The sequence below is a fragment of the Salvelinus alpinus genome, chromosome 2 (assembly GCF_045679555.1).
Source record: "Salvelinus alpinus chromosome 2, SLU_Salpinus.1, whole genome shotgun sequence".
NCBI lineage: Eukaryota > Metazoa > Chordata > Actinopteri > Salmoniformes > Salmonidae > Salvelinus > Salvelinus alpinus.
In genome coordinates this window covers 111,862,374-111,877,961 of record NC_092087.1, presented here as the reverse complement: position 1 = coordinate 111,877,961, position 15,588 = coordinate 111,862,374, and the positions used below count along the sequence as shown (strand labels likewise).

The 15,588-nt window shown below is 41.6% G+C and overlaps 1 protein-coding gene and 1 long non-coding RNA gene across 2 annotated transcripts in view; both read left to right on the top strand.

Moving 5' to 3' along the window:
- The window catches only part of LOC139548585 (zinc finger protein ZFP2-like), a 158,408-nt gene that overhangs the window by 92,455 nt on the left and 50,365 nt on the right, over positions 1-15,588 (top strand). The window lies entirely within an intron of this gene.
- LOC139550548 (uncharacterized) lies at positions 244-12,755 on the top strand. Its single transcript, XR_011670070.1, has 2 exons — positions 244-415; positions 11,600-12,755. It is a non-coding gene; the product is annotated as an uncharacterized lncRNA (long non-coding RNA).

Genomic DNA, 15,588 nt, shown 5'->3' with positions numbered 1-15,588 from the left:
TATTAAACCACTGGCCGTGTTCGAGAGCATCAAATCCATGCTGCATTGTGTGTAAAACGGTGACTTGCTGACTGATTTATAAATAATAATGAGTAGTTATTTATGATGCAAGGTGATTTGTAAATTAGTCAGTCAGCAGCCACCTGCACTGTCGGCTGCAATGTCGAACGAGCCCAATACCAAACCAATCAGGTGTTCGACGAAATGATTCTTCAGACGTCATTGATCACGTGCTGCTGATAACGTGACACTGCTTTGAATTATACCGCCTTGCGACTTCAGTACATGCCTCATAGCTCCAGTCTCAAACTTAACCCCGTTCCTGCTGAAGAAGAGGAGGTCTGCTGGATGGAGAAAGAAGCTCTCGCGAAAGAGGAGGTAGAGGAGGCTGTTACAATACAAAAACAAATAGAAGGTGAGGTTGTTACAGTGAAATAATTATTATTGAAAAATATAACAAATGCCTCATGAGCTGAGTTCAACTGTTTGCCCCATCAGAACCCCAAATAAGCTTTTTTTACTCCAATGTTTAGAAACAATGTAAATCAACCATGTATAGCCTCAACATGGTTAAAACTATAATGTTGATATCATGGATGGTCAGTCCTTTCATCCATAGTCTGTCTATGAATTTGAGAGTAGTTACATTTCTCCAGCCCCATCCATCATTTTATGACCAAAACAGTGCTGGAATTACTGCTTGGTTATTGGTTGAACTGCAGATTGGTTTGTTGATTGTTGTGTCGCTTTTTTAAAGGGGCAACCTAGTTTTTAAACAAACAAAATGGCTGCCCAGAGTCCTGAGCTGTGTTAGAATACTCATACTAAATGTACTACTTGTGAAGTAAATTGAGTATATAGTCTGCTTATTGGTCATAGTATGATGTAGTTAGTATGCCAAAAGTTCCCGGATGTCGTACTAAATTCGCCAAAATATGACGTATACACGCAGTGTTTTAAGGACCATAATACAATTCTTCAGGAAATGGGCGTGGCTTCAACGTTTTCAGATTAGAAGAAAATGGGGGAAAATATGCAGCTGAAGTCCAACGAGAGAGCGAATACAAATGAACTGCTTTAAATAATTATGACAAATGTTGAGCAATGTAATAAAGTAATGACTTTTCAAATAAGTTACCTTACACGTTATGTTAGCTACACTATCCTTACAAAACGCATAGCATATCTTTACAGCAGTATGTACCAGTATGTGAGCTAGCTACCTAACGCTAGTTGGCTACTTATACATCAAACTTGCCAACTTGCCAGTATAGTAACTCTATTCTAACTAACTACCCAATGTTTATTGACTTGATTAGAGCGCAGAATAACTGATGAATTTAATAACGCTCAACACCCGTTGAATATGGCCGGTGTCAGTAAACATCTGCAAAAAAGCTCAAATTAAATTGTTGCCAGCAGCACAGTTAGTCACCAACGCTCTGGATAACATGAAAACAGCCTAACCAGCTCTGCTAGGGCAAGTAAAATGGTAAGAGTGAGGTTTTCTCTGATTTGTGTCTAGCAAGCTATCCAGCGTTAGCCAGTTAGCTTGGGTGCTTTACTGTCATTGTGAGGTCAGAACGCTTGGATCGACCCTACTCCTCAGCCATATAGTATTTGTTTACAAACAGTGGCGTTATACAAGCTTATGTTTTGGTTTCTGGTGGGGTAATACGGTTAAAACATTTGAGGCATTTATAAGTTATATTCTTCAAGAATCAATGGTTATATAGTAAATGGGTCTTTCTATAACTGCCAGTGTAGATTTCCTGTTGGGGTCAAATTGTTACAGCTGTTCATAAGTCATTGTATAATGTTCTTGCAATTCTTTTCATGCCATTACATTAAAGGCGAAAGATTATTTTCTTAGCAAGGTGTTGCTCAAATAATCTTAGCTGCTAAACGCTAGTTAGCGGGCTAGCTAGCTTGCTAAATGTATTAAGAGTCAGAGCAAACGTAGCTAGCTAATACTGCCTGGTACCAGTGCTGGTGTAGGCCTAGATAAGCATGTTTGTGCAGCGGTATCTTATCAGAGAGGAGTAAGCAAAGTATGAATATGTTGGCTAGCTAGCCGGCTATACGAAGTAAGAAAACAACATGTAATGTAACATTTAATTAGGGTCAACTGGAAACATTGACCAACACTTTGGTTCCTACCATGTCTTCTTCTCTGAGGTGTATTGTCAGACTACACTCATCAGGTGTATTGCTGCCACCTACTGTACGGGGTTGTGAAAAATAACCAAAACGCAAAATAAATTGGGATTAACAAATCATACTAATTACGTAAAATAAAAAATAAACACGAACAAATTCACTCCACTACCCTGAATTTCAAACAAAAATGGTACTATTCAGATCCCTACACAGGTTCAGGAACCTGGGAGGGGTGGAACGTCTTCTTTCAGTACTCCCTGTAACATTTAGTCTGAAGTCCTGGAGATCCAGAAATCTATTTGCCGCCTTCACAATGATGTCTAGCTTCTTAGATGTTTTATTAGTTTATTATTAATGCAGTTTATCACTGCGGCAGTGAGGGCAATGCAAACACAACTTTGTTGTAGAAACTCCTCCAAGCTAATGCGGAAACTGCTAGTTTTGGAAGAAGGTTACTAATAATTTATTAATGCAATTTATCACTTGCTCTATAAACACAACAAAGTCCACCTTGTTCACTATTAGTGTGTTGGGATCCTTCTCCTGCATGGCTTCACTGCAGACTGTGGGACATGAACTACCTTCTCCTCTCTACTCACTCCTTCAGCTATTTTCACTGCCTCCACAGAGGACACCTGCTGGATGGGCCTGATCATCCTAGCTACTGTGACATCCTTCATCCGTACAGGGCACTCTGGGAACTCGGGAATGTGATTCCCATCACAATTACAACATGCTTCATCTGACTACGACATATTTATTCCTTTGACAAACACTTGCCACATGTCCAAACTTTTTTACAATTGTAACACTGCAGCGGCTTCTGTATATCTCACTTACCCAGGTTTTACATAAGATGGGAGAACCACTTCACCAAACCACAGTAAGACCTTCCGTCTATCATTCATTTTAATCAACGTGCGTCTACCTGAAATGTTTAACCTAAACCACACAAAGCTTTCTCCTTTTGCGCTGTTGACACACAATCAGTATCATACCGCTCCTGGTCACTCGAACCGATTCCACTTTACCCAATTCATCCTTCACCATCTTTGAGACCGTTAACAGGTCACCCACAAAAACATCCTTGCTGATGATTCCCACTCCGACCCTAAACTGCTGTTCATTACCAACTTTAGCCCTTTTCACGCCACTGTTCTTCACCATCGTTCACTCAGTCTCACCAACTGTACAGAGTCAATGTGAGGGGGCACCGGTTAGTTGAGGTAATATGTACATGTAGGTAGAGTTAAAGTGACTGTTCTTCACCATCCTCCACTCAGTCTCAACAACTGTACTCACGCCAAGAGAATTCCACAATGCTTCCTCCATTGCTCCTCCAGTCATCCCTGGATTCCCTCGCTCTTTGCTGTGAGAGTTTGTGTTTTCAAAGTAGCATCTATATTGTTGTCATTCCATCTATATTGTTGTCATTCCATCTATATTGTTCTCATTCCATCTATATTGTTCTCATTCCATCTATATTGTTCTCATTCCATCTATATTGTTGTCATTCCATCTCTATTGTTCTCATTCCATCTATATTGTTCTCATTCCAGCACATCTGTTGCTTCACCAACTTGTTATCCCTTTCATCTGCACTACTTGCTGTCATTTCCCTTCCTGATTTCCCTCTTGGATGTCTCCACCATGCTCCTACTCTGTCAGTAATTCCTCCCTGGTTTATTAATTGGTAGTCAAACAACAATATATTCAAGGTGCTGCAAATTCTATTCCAAATCTAGAATTAGAATCGTCATTATGTTTCCATGATTTCAACAGTTCACCAGTTAACTAAGCCTATAATGTGGACACCAAGGAACTTGAAGCTTTCAACTGCTCCACTACAACCCCTTCAATGAGAATGGGGGCGTGCTCAGTGTTTAGTCCCAGGGTCTTTAGCTTAGTGATGAGCTTTGAGGGTACTATGGTGTTGAACGCTGAGCTGTAGTCGATGAATAGCATTCTCACATGGGTGTTCCTTTTGTCCAGGTGGGAAAGTGCAGTGTGTAATGCAATAGAGATTGCATCATCTGTGGATCTGTTGGGGCGGTATGCAAATTGGAGTGGGTTTAGGGTTTCTAGGATAATGGTGTTGATGTGAGCCATGACCAGCCTTTCAAAGCACTTCATGGCTAGAGACGTGAGTGCTACGGGTCGGTACTCATTTAGGCAGGTTACCTTAGTGTTCTTGGGCACAGGGACTATGGTGGTCTGCTTGAAACATCTTGGTATTACAGACTCAGACGGGATGAAAATGTCAGGGAAGACCCTTGCCAGTTGGTCAGCGCATGCTTGGCAGTTGGTCTTGCCAGTTGGTCAGCGCATGCTTGGAGTACACGTCCTGGTAATCCGTTTGGCCCTGTGGCCTTATGAATGTTAACCTGTTTTAAGGTCTTACTCACATCGGCTGCGGAGAGCGTGGTCACAAAGTCGTCCGGAACAGCTGATGCTGTCATGCATGTTTCAGTGTTACTTTCCTCGAAGCGAGCATAGAAGTAATTTAGCTTGTCTTGTAGGCTCGTGTCACTGGGCAGCTATCGGCTGTGCTTCCCTTTGTAGTCTGTAATAGTTTGCAAGCCTTGCCTCATCTGACGAGGGTCGGAGCCAGTGTTCAAGGGGTATATCAATCTCCCCAGGGTAGCAGTAATACATTGAGAGATTTGTCCGCAAAGGGTTACCCCTCCCATAGGTGGCTCATTATTGGGATTCGTTGCTGATTCCTACCTGTAGTTCACTACAAAGTGTCTAGTGAAACAGGTTAAGGGCCCTGTTGGAGATTGGTGGTTGGTAGTGGAGTCGAGGGAGCAAGCAGGGTTGGACACGGCCATGTTATTATCCCACACAGTCTCTGTGGTTCATTTGAACCCCGTTCCTGGGAATTTGATTTGACTGCAAATCGTCCCAGTCTGTTACCACAGAAGGGGTCCGTTTGTCCCATTTCCAGCAAGGTTACGAGGCGCTTTGTCATTTCCAGAGTCAGTTTATTTTGGTACTGTCCATATGTAGCTTGTTTTTGGTCACAGAATGGCTGAATAAGTGCAACATATTACCTGGAGCTAACTAACTATGCAGAGCATAGTGCATGTGGAATGACTTTAGCTTCCCTCCAGGCCTGAGGGCACACGCTCTCTAGTAGGCTGAAATTAAAGATACGGAAAATAGGAGTGGCAATATAGTCCGCTATTATCCTCGGTAATTTTCCATCTAGATTGTCAGACCCCGGTGGCTTATCATTGTTGATAGACAACAATAACTTTTTCACCTCTTCCACACTGACTTTACGGAATTCGAAATTACAATGCTTGTCTTTCATAATTTGGTCAGATATACTTGGATGTGTAGTGTCAGCCTTTGCTGCTAGTATGTCATGCCAAAGTTTGCTAATCTTGCCAATGAAAAAATCATTAAAGTAGTGGGCTTTGTGATGAATGAGCCGTCTGATTCAGTAAATTTTTGCCCCAAATTGTATGTAAGGTTCTCCAAAGCCTTTTACTATCATTCTTTATGTCATTTATCTTTGTTTCATTGTGTCGTTTTTCTTCTTTTTATTCAGTTTAGTCACTTGATTTCTCAATTTGCATGATGTTTGCCAATCGGTTGTACAGCCAGACTTATTTGCCATTACTTTTCCCTCATCCTTCTCAACCATACCATTTTTCAATTCCTCATCAATCCACTGGGATTTAACAGCTTTTACAGTCATTTTCTTAATGGGTGCATGCTTATTAGTAACTGGAATAAGCAATTTCATAAATGCGTGCAGCGTCTGGTTGCTCCTCATTACACACCACAGAGCAGCAAATATTCTTTACATCATCAACATAGGAATCACCTGTTTTTATTAAATAATTGAGACACACAAATGACTGGAGGGAACCAGAGATCAAGATAGCCTAACCATAAGGAAAAAAACTCTTCCTTAGCATTCTCCTCACGCTGCTGCTGGCCTTCGTAAATTCTGACGTTATGCTCCTGAAGTTTCCAGTAATAGGCTACAACAGCAGTCGGCAACCTTTTCCATTTGTAGTGCCAATTTATCTGACCATTTCTACTGATCTGGTGACAGTTATTTTTATTTATTTTTATTTATTTAACCTTTATTTAACCAGGTAGGCAAATTGAGAACACGTTCTCATTTACAATTGCGACCTGGCCAAGATAAAGCAAAGCAGTTCGACACATACAACAACACATAGTTACACATGGAGTAAAACAAACATATAGTCAATAATACAGTGGGAAAAAAAATAAAATAAGTCTATATACAATGTGAGCAAGTGAGGTGAGATAAGGGAGGTGAAGGCAAACAAATATATGTATAAATAAATAAAAATATAAAAGGCCATGGAGGCGAAGTGAGTACAACACAGCAAGTAAAATAAAAACTAAAAAAACAATGGAATGGTTGGTTTGCAGTGGAAGAAAGTGCAAAGTAGAGACAGAAATAATGGGGTGCAAAGGAGCAAAATAAATTAATAAATAAATACAGTAGGTAAAGAGGTAGTTGTTTGGGCTAAATTGTAGATGGGTTATATACAGGTGCAGTAATCTATGAGCTGCTCTGACAGCTGGTGCTTAAAGCTAGTGAGGGAGATAGGTGTTTCCAGTTTCAGAGATTTTTGTAGTTCGTTCCAGTCATTGGCAGCAGAGAACTGGAAGGAGAGGCGTCCAAAGGAAGAATTGGTTTTGGGGGTGACTAGAGAGATATACCTGCTGGAGCGCGTGCTACAGGTAGGTGCTGCTATGGTGACCAGCGAGCTGAGATAAGGGGGGACTTTACCTAGCAGGGTCTTGTAGATGACCTGGAACCAGTGGGTTTGGCGACGAGTATGAAGCGAGGGCCAGCCAACGAGAGTGTACAGGTCGCAGTGGTGGGTAGTATATGGGGCTTTGGTGACAAAACGGATGGCACTGTGATAGACTGCATCCAATTTATTGAGTAGGGTTTTGGAGGCTATTTTGTAAATGACATCACCGAAGTCGAGGATTGGTAGGATGGTCAGTTTTACAAGGGTATGTTTGGCAGCATGAGTAAAGGATGCTTTGTTGCGGAATAGGAAGCCAATTCTAGATTTGACTTTGGATTGGAGATGTTTGATGTGAGTCTGGAAGGAGAGTTTACAGTCTAACCAGACACCTAGGTATTTGTAGGTGTCCACATATTCTAAGTCAGAGCCGTCCAAAGTAGTGATGTTGGACAGGCGGGCAGGAGCAGGCAGCGATCGGTTGAAGAGCATGCATTTGGTTTTACTTGTATTTAAGAGCAGTTGGAGGCCACGGAAGGAGAGTTGTATGGCATTGAAGCTCGCCTGGAGGGTTGTTAACACAGTGTCAAAAGAAGGGCCAGAAGTATACAGAATAGTGTCGTCTGCGTAGAGGTGGATCAGAGAATCACCAGCAGCAAGAGCGACATCATTGATGTAAACAGAGAAGAGAGTCGGTCCAAGAATTGAACCCTGTGGCACCCCCATAGAGACTGCCAGAGGCCCGGACAACAGACCCTCCGATTTGACACACTGAACTCGATCAGAGAAGTAGTTGGTGAACCAGGCGAGGCAATCATTAGAGAAACCAAGGCTGTCGAGTCTGCCAATGAGGATGTGGTGATTGACAGAGTCAAAGGCCTTGGCCAGGTCAATGAATACGGCTGCACAGTATTGTTTCCTATCGATGGCGGTTACGATATCGTTTATGACCTTGAGCGTGGCTGAGGTGCACCCATGACCAGCTCTGAAACCAGATTGCATTGCGGAGAAGGTGTGGTGGGATTCGAAATGGTCGGTAATCTGTTTGTTGACTTGGCTTTCGAAGACCTTAGAAAGGCAGGGTAGGATAGATATAGGTCTGTAGCAGTTAGGGTCAAGGGTGTCCCCCCCTTTGAAGAGGGGGATAACCGCAGCTGCTTTCCAATCTTTGGGGATCTCAGACGACACGAAAGAGAGGTTGAAGAGGCTAGTAATAGGGGTGGCAACAATTTCAGCAGATAGTTTTAGAAAGAAAGGGTCCAGATTATCTAGCCCGGCTGATTTGTAAGGGTCCAGATTTTGCAGCTCATTTAGAACATCAGCTGACTGTATTTGGGAGAAAGAGAAATGGGGAAGGCTTGGGCGAGTAGCAGAGGGGAGGGCAGTGCTGTTGTCCGGGGTGGGGGTAGCCAGGTGGAAAGCATGGCCAGCCGTAGAAAAATGCTTATTGAAATTCTCAATTATAGTGGATTTGTCGGTGGTGACAGTGTTTCCTATCTTCAGAGCGGTTGGAAGCTGGGAGGAGGTGTTCTTATTCTCCATGGACTTTACGGTGTCCCAGAACTTTTTTGAATTTGTGTTGCAGGAAGCAAATTTCTGCTTGAAATAGCTAGCCTTGGCTGTTCTAACTGCCTGTGTATATTGGTTTCTGGCTTCCCTGAAAAGTTGCATATCACGGGGGCTGTTCGATGCTAATGCAGAACGCCATAGGATGTTTTTCTGTTGGTTAAGGGCAGTCAGGTCAGGAGAGAACCAAGGGCTATATCTGTTCCTGGTTCTAAATTTCTTGAATGGGGCATGCTTATTCAAGATGGTGAGGAAGGCATTTTTAAAAAAATGACCAGGCATCCTCTACTGACGGGATGAGATCAATATCCTTCCAGGCTACCCCGGCCAGGTCGATTAGAAAGGCCTGCTCGCTGAAGTGTTTCAGGGAGCGTTTGACAGTGATGAGTGGAGGTCGTTTGACCGCTGACCCATTACGGATGCAGGCAATGAGGCAGTGATCGCTGAGATCTTGGTTGAAAACAGCAGAGGTGTATTTGGAGGGCAAGTTTGTTAGGATGATATCTATGAGGGTACCCGTGTTTACGGAATTGGGGTGGTACCTGGTAGGTTCATTTATAATTTGTGTGAGATTGAGGGCATCAAGCTTAGATTGTAGGGTGGCTGGGGTGTTGAGCATGTTCAAATTTAGGTCGCCTAGCAGCACGAGCTCTGAAGATAGATGGGGGGCAATCAGTTCACATATAGTGTCCAGAGCACAGCTGGGGGCAGAGGGTGGTCTATAGCAGGCGGCAACGGTGAGAGACTTGTTTTTAGAGAGGTGGATTTTTAAAAGTAGAAGTTCAAATTGTTTGGGAACAGACCTGGATAGTATAACAGAACTCTGCAGGCAGTCTTTGCAGTAGATTGCAACACCGCCCCCTTTGGCCGTTCTATCTTGTCTGAAAATCTTGTAATTGGGGATGAAAATGTCTGAATTTATGGTGGTCTTTCTAAGCCAGGATTCAGACACGGCTAAAACATCCGGGTTGGCAGAGTGTGCTAAAGCAGTGAACAAAACAAACTTAGGGAGGAGGCTTCTAATGTTAACATGCATGAAGCCAAGGCTATTACGGTTACAGAAGTCATCAAAAGAGAGCGCCTGGGGAATAGGAGTGGAGCCAGGTACTGCAGGGCCTGGATTCACCTCTACATCACCAGAGGAACAGAGGATGAGTAGGATAAGGGTACGGCTAAAAGCTATGAGAATTGGTCGCCTAGAGCTACTAGAGCAGAGAGTAAAAGGAGGTTTCTGGGGGCGATAAAATAGTTTAAAGGAATAATGTACAGACAAAGGTATGGTAGGATGTGAATACAGTGGAGGTAAACCTAGGTATTGAGTGATGATGAGAGAGATATTGTCTCTAGAAACATCATTGAAACCAGGTGATGTCATCGCATATGTGGGTGGTGGAACTGAGAGGTTGGATATGGTATAGAGAGCAGGGCTAGAGTCTCTACAGTGAAATAAGCCAATAAACACTAACCAGAACAGCAATGGACAAGGCATATTTACATTAAGGAGAGGCATGCTAATCGAGTGATCAATAAGGGTCCAGTGAGTAGAGGTTGGTTGGGGTCGTGGCGATCCAGACAGCTGGCCGGGTATATGGCTATCGGTAGCAGCATAGGATGGAGGTCTGTTTGTAGATACCTCGTGCGTTTCCGTCGGTAGGTTAGTGGGGTTCCGTGTAGTGGGGTTCCGTGTGGTAGAGGGGATCAATCCAAATTGGCAAAATAGATATAGTGACCCAAGGAAAAAATAAAATAAATAAATAATAATAATAATAATAGTTGTCCAATATACTTGTTCAAATAGCAGCCGATAAGACAGCTAACGATTAGCGGGAGGAGTTTCTGCAACCAACCTTAGATAAGATGATTATGATTTTCATATGCACATTTTACTGGAACAGTTTCATTTAATTTATAATAGTATCTCAAAATAATTTTCTATGATTAATCTACATTCTATCTAAATGAAAATTATACAAATCTAAATAAAGCCAACAAATAAAAACAGCTAGAAAATATCCAGATAAAAATAAATCACATTGGCTGTGCATGGCCTGTCTACATAGTTGATACAATGTTTCAAGTTCTATCACCTGTAGGTCAGAAACTTGATATAAAATATTCTGGGCCCTGAGAGTTTCCCGCGCCAGTGAGGTTGGGACAGACACAGCTGTAGGCTATTTGTGTAAGGGATAAGAAGTAATCAGGTATTTTATGACATTTCCACTGGATCAGAGCATTACATTTTTCCATTTCATGTTGAGTGGTTATCAAGACTGAGAGCTGGAAATATTTTACAAATACTTTGAGGAACTATTGTCATTCGCCAATTGATTTTAGTAAAACTTTGTTTACTTGCTGTTTGAGGTGAAGAGATAATTACTTTGAGAAGCTCCACAAATCATTAGTGGTGGTGTGTATATACTATCAGACATCCCCAAATAGGTGCATCGCTCTCTGCCCTCTGTTTGCTAAAACGCAATTTGGTTGCAGAAACTCCTCCATGCTAATGCGGAAACCGCTAGTTATACCAATACCATAGACCTACTGTAGGACCCAAAACTTCACCTAACAACAACATAGACCTACTGTCGGACCCATAACTTCACATAACAACAACATAGACCTACTGTAGGACCCATAACTTCACCTAACAACAACATAGACCTACTGTAGGACCCATAACTTCACCTAACAACAACATAGACTTACTGTAGTACCCATAACTTCACCTAACAACAACATAGACCTACTGTAGGACCCATAACTTCACCTAACAACAACATAGACCTACTGTAGGACCCATAACTTCACCTAATAACAACATAGACCTACAGAAAGGTGCATATATTGGAGACCAAAAGTTGTCTGGCACAGCTTAGGATTTCAACAACTTCAAAAACGTATTTCTAGCATACAATTGTCGATAATACTACAAATGTGAAAACAAGACAAAATATGACTATTGTTGTTCACTTGACTGTCTTAAGACAAATGTCAAATAATGAACATTCATTACAGATGTCATTGTTTGTACAATGTCATGGCTACGCTGTTGACATTACCTTTTTACAGTAGATTTTTGCTGTTGTGGGCCTTAAACCATCTGTCTGACTTTGTTGTTCACACAGGAGAGAGACGTGACTATCGTCGATCCTCTGGGGGGGCCTCAACAACCTCATGATAGTGAAGAGGCAGAGAAGAGTCTCTCCACATCAAAACACCTCAAGAAACACCAGCAGAGACCCAGAGGGAAGAAATCTCACTTCTGCTCTGACTGTGGGAAAGGTTGCACATGTTCAGCAGAACTTAAAACACACCAGAGAACACACACAGGAGAGAAACCGTATAGCTGTGATCAATGTGGGAAGAGTTTGACTACATCTGGCTCTCTGACTTTACACCAGAGAACACACACAGGAGAGAAACCTTATAGCTGTGATCAATGTGACAAGAGATACTCTGATAAAAGATATCTGATCAAACATCAGAAAATACATACATGAAGGAGTTGCTTAATGATATCAATGAAATAATGTCACAATGTAGAATGTTTTAACATTGTAGTAGGAGTATTTTAATGATGTCACAATGTAGATTCTAACAGTTACAGCCTTATTCAAAAATTGATTCAATCATTTTTTCCCCTCATCAATCTACACAATACCCAATAATGACATCACAATACCCCATAAGACATCACATTTCCCAAATATGACATCACAATACCCCATAATGACAAAGCAAAAACAGGTAAATAAATGAAAAATTTTGATTTTCTTTAAAAAACAAGGATATTTCAAAGTAACCCCCGACTTTTTAATGGTAGTGTCCATCTACATGATGTATTGTTACACCATGTAGGAGCAGTATAGACCTAGTCTGTTCATTATATACATCTATATGATGTATTGTTACACCACGTAGGAGCAGTATAGACCTAGTCTGTTCATTATATACATCTACATGATGTATTGTTACACCATGTAGGAGCAGTATAGACCTAGTCTGTTCATTATATACATCTACATGATGTATTGTTACACCATGTAGGAGCAGTATAGACCTAGTCTGTTCATTATAGTAGCTAGCTGCTAATTAGTAGCTAGCTGCTAATTTAGATGTAATATAATTTAATGAAACTGCCTTTAATATGCTGTGGTAAACATTTTTTATTCGAACTAATCAATCAACACATTCCTGTCTTTGTATGTCTCAATATAATGGTATTATTTATTTAAATTCATTTACAATAATCTTTGTCTGAAAATAAAATATGATCCTCAACTGCGTTTCCCCTCCAGTCAGCAGACGGCGATGTGCGTCTTTCAGGCGACGCTGCCAGCGTGACGTATAATCTAGTGGACGGTTCTTCATAAACAGCTCGTCAACCACCTCGGTAGCTTGCTAGCCAACATAGCAGAAAGATTCAAGCTATTTATACGCTTTAGGTGTATATTAGCTACTGTGTTTTCGACACACTTAGGTCGTATCTAGTTGTTAACGTATATAATTTAATATTACGTTATTTTGTATTAGTCAGCTATAGTAGTTGGCTGGTTAAGTTAGCACTAGCCTAGTCGCTAATGATAGCTAGCTAGCTAACATCCCCGAACATGAGCTCACTAAACTTCTCCCCTCGTTAAAGAAGAGGGGGTCTGCTGGACGGAGAAAGGAGGTCTGTGGCTGAACATTGTCGTGAAAGAGGAGAAGGAAGAAGAGGATGTCACAGTTAAAAAAGAAGTAGAGGATGAGGCTGTTACAGTGAAAGAAGAAGAGAAAGACGTTTCAGTGAAAGAAGAGGAAGACGCGTTCAGAGTGAAAGAGGAAAATGATGTTACAGTAATAGAAGAGGAGGATGCAGTTTATGGAGTGAAGAAGGAAGGGGAGATTACTGTCACATTGAAAGACGAAGAGGAGGAGATAGGAGATCTGAGTAACACCAGTAAGTACCGCCTTAAAATCGTTTTTTACTTTGGATATTCAGAGTTGGCTCGTCAATACCTCTTCAACGGAGGGCCCAGGATGATGACTGATATGTCTAGAATCAGACGACGTAGAGAACAAGCTACCCCTTATTTTCTCCGTTCCGTTTCCAAAAAGTGACTTAAAATATATATTTGAGAAGGGTCTTTCTGCTGACCGTAGACTGGGGGGCACGGCATGTAGTGATTTTCATGTAGTGATGTTTTACTACACACCGTGCCCCCCAATAGTGCCATGTGAGAGTTGGGTTGGCTCCACCAAAGATTATGGATATACTGACAAGATGTCTCTCCGCCCTCACAAGGGGAGTCGTTGTCCACAAAGCGGCACTGCGGGTTGTGTATCTCCCGCCTATCCTTTCTTTGGATTGGTGGATACATCTTATTATTGTAATCTATTGTTTATATTCTATGAGGGTTGTTGTCGTCAACCGCCTGTATTCAATGGAGAGAGATGCTAAGCTACTAGCATGAATATGCACCGCCTGTATTCAATGGAGAGAGATGCTAAGCTACTAGCATGAATATGCACCGCCTGTATTCAATGGAGAGAGATGCTAAGCTACTAGCATGAATATGCACCGGCTGTATTCAATGGAGAGAGATGCTAAGCTACTAGCATGAATATGCACCGCCTGGATTCAATGGAGAGAGATGCTAAGCTACTAGCATGAATATGCATAGCGATCTGGAGACAACTCCTATAGTGTTTTTATCAAAGTTGTCGGTATGTCACGTGTCTACATAACAACGTTAGCATTATGAAACATCTGTTGGATCAATTAAACCTCACGTAGCAAATAAGCCATTCATTTGGTTGTTGACCAAATTCGACACTTTCCACATTGGGTTGATAATTGTTTCCACTTGGATACAACCTGCTCTAACCTACTGGCATGACCTAGAGAGTTACAACCTACTGTAACCTACTGGCATGACCTAGAGAGTTACAACCTACTGTAACCTACTGGCATGACCTAGAGAGATACAACCTACTATAGCCTACTGGCATGACCTAGAGAGATACAACCTACTGTAGCCTACTGGCATGACCTAGAGAGATACAACCTACTGTAACCTACTGGCATGACCTAGAGAGATACAACCTACTGTATCCTACTGGCTTGACCAAGAGAGCTGAAGTTGTATAAATCCTGGATTTTAAATGAATATTTTCCATAATAATGATAATTTCTATCTTCCTATCCATATGTGGGTTCCCTCTCTTTTGTCTTCCCCTCTACACCAATAACAGACAACTACTGTGGGACTCCCAATCACGGCCGGATGTGATACAGCCTGGATTCGAACCAGGGACTGTAGTGACACCTCTTGCACTGAGATGCAGTGATTTAGACCGCTGCATTGTGTGTGTTAACTATTAGAGTGCTGTACTAGAATGCTTAAAAGGCCTCTAAAATTTTAAATACCGGTTATCGGTATCGTTTTTTGGGGCAAGGAAAATATTAGATATTGTTATTAGCCAAAAATGTAATATCGGTGCATCCCTTTATTCTAAAATCTTTCACAATACCCCATAATGACATCACAATACCCCATAATGACATCACAATACCCCATAATGACATCACAATACCCCATAATGCCAAAGCAAAAACAGGTTTAGTTTTTTTTCAAATGTATTGAAACTATTCCCCAGGATAACTAGTCTCAGAGTAATGTACGATCCCAGGATAACTAGTCTCAGAGTAATGTAAGATCCCAGGATAACTCGTCTCAGAGTAATGTAAGATCCCAGGATAACTAGTCTCAGAGTAATGTAAGATCCCAGGATAACTAGTCTCAGAGTAATGTAAGATGCCAGGATAACTAGTCTCAGAGTAATGTAAGATGCCAGGATAACTAGTCTCAGAGTAATGTAAGATCCCAGGATAACTAGTCTCAGAGTAATGTAAGATCCCAGGATAACTAGTCTCAGAGTAATGTAAGATCCCAGGATAACTAGTCTCAGAGTAATGTAAGATCCCAGGATAACTCGTCTCAGAGTAATGTAAGATCCCAGGATAACTAGTCTCAGTGTAATTTTAGATCCCAGGATAACTAGTCTCAGAGTAATGTAAGATCCCAGGATAACTAGTCTCAGAGTAATGTTAGATCCCAGGATAACTAGTCTC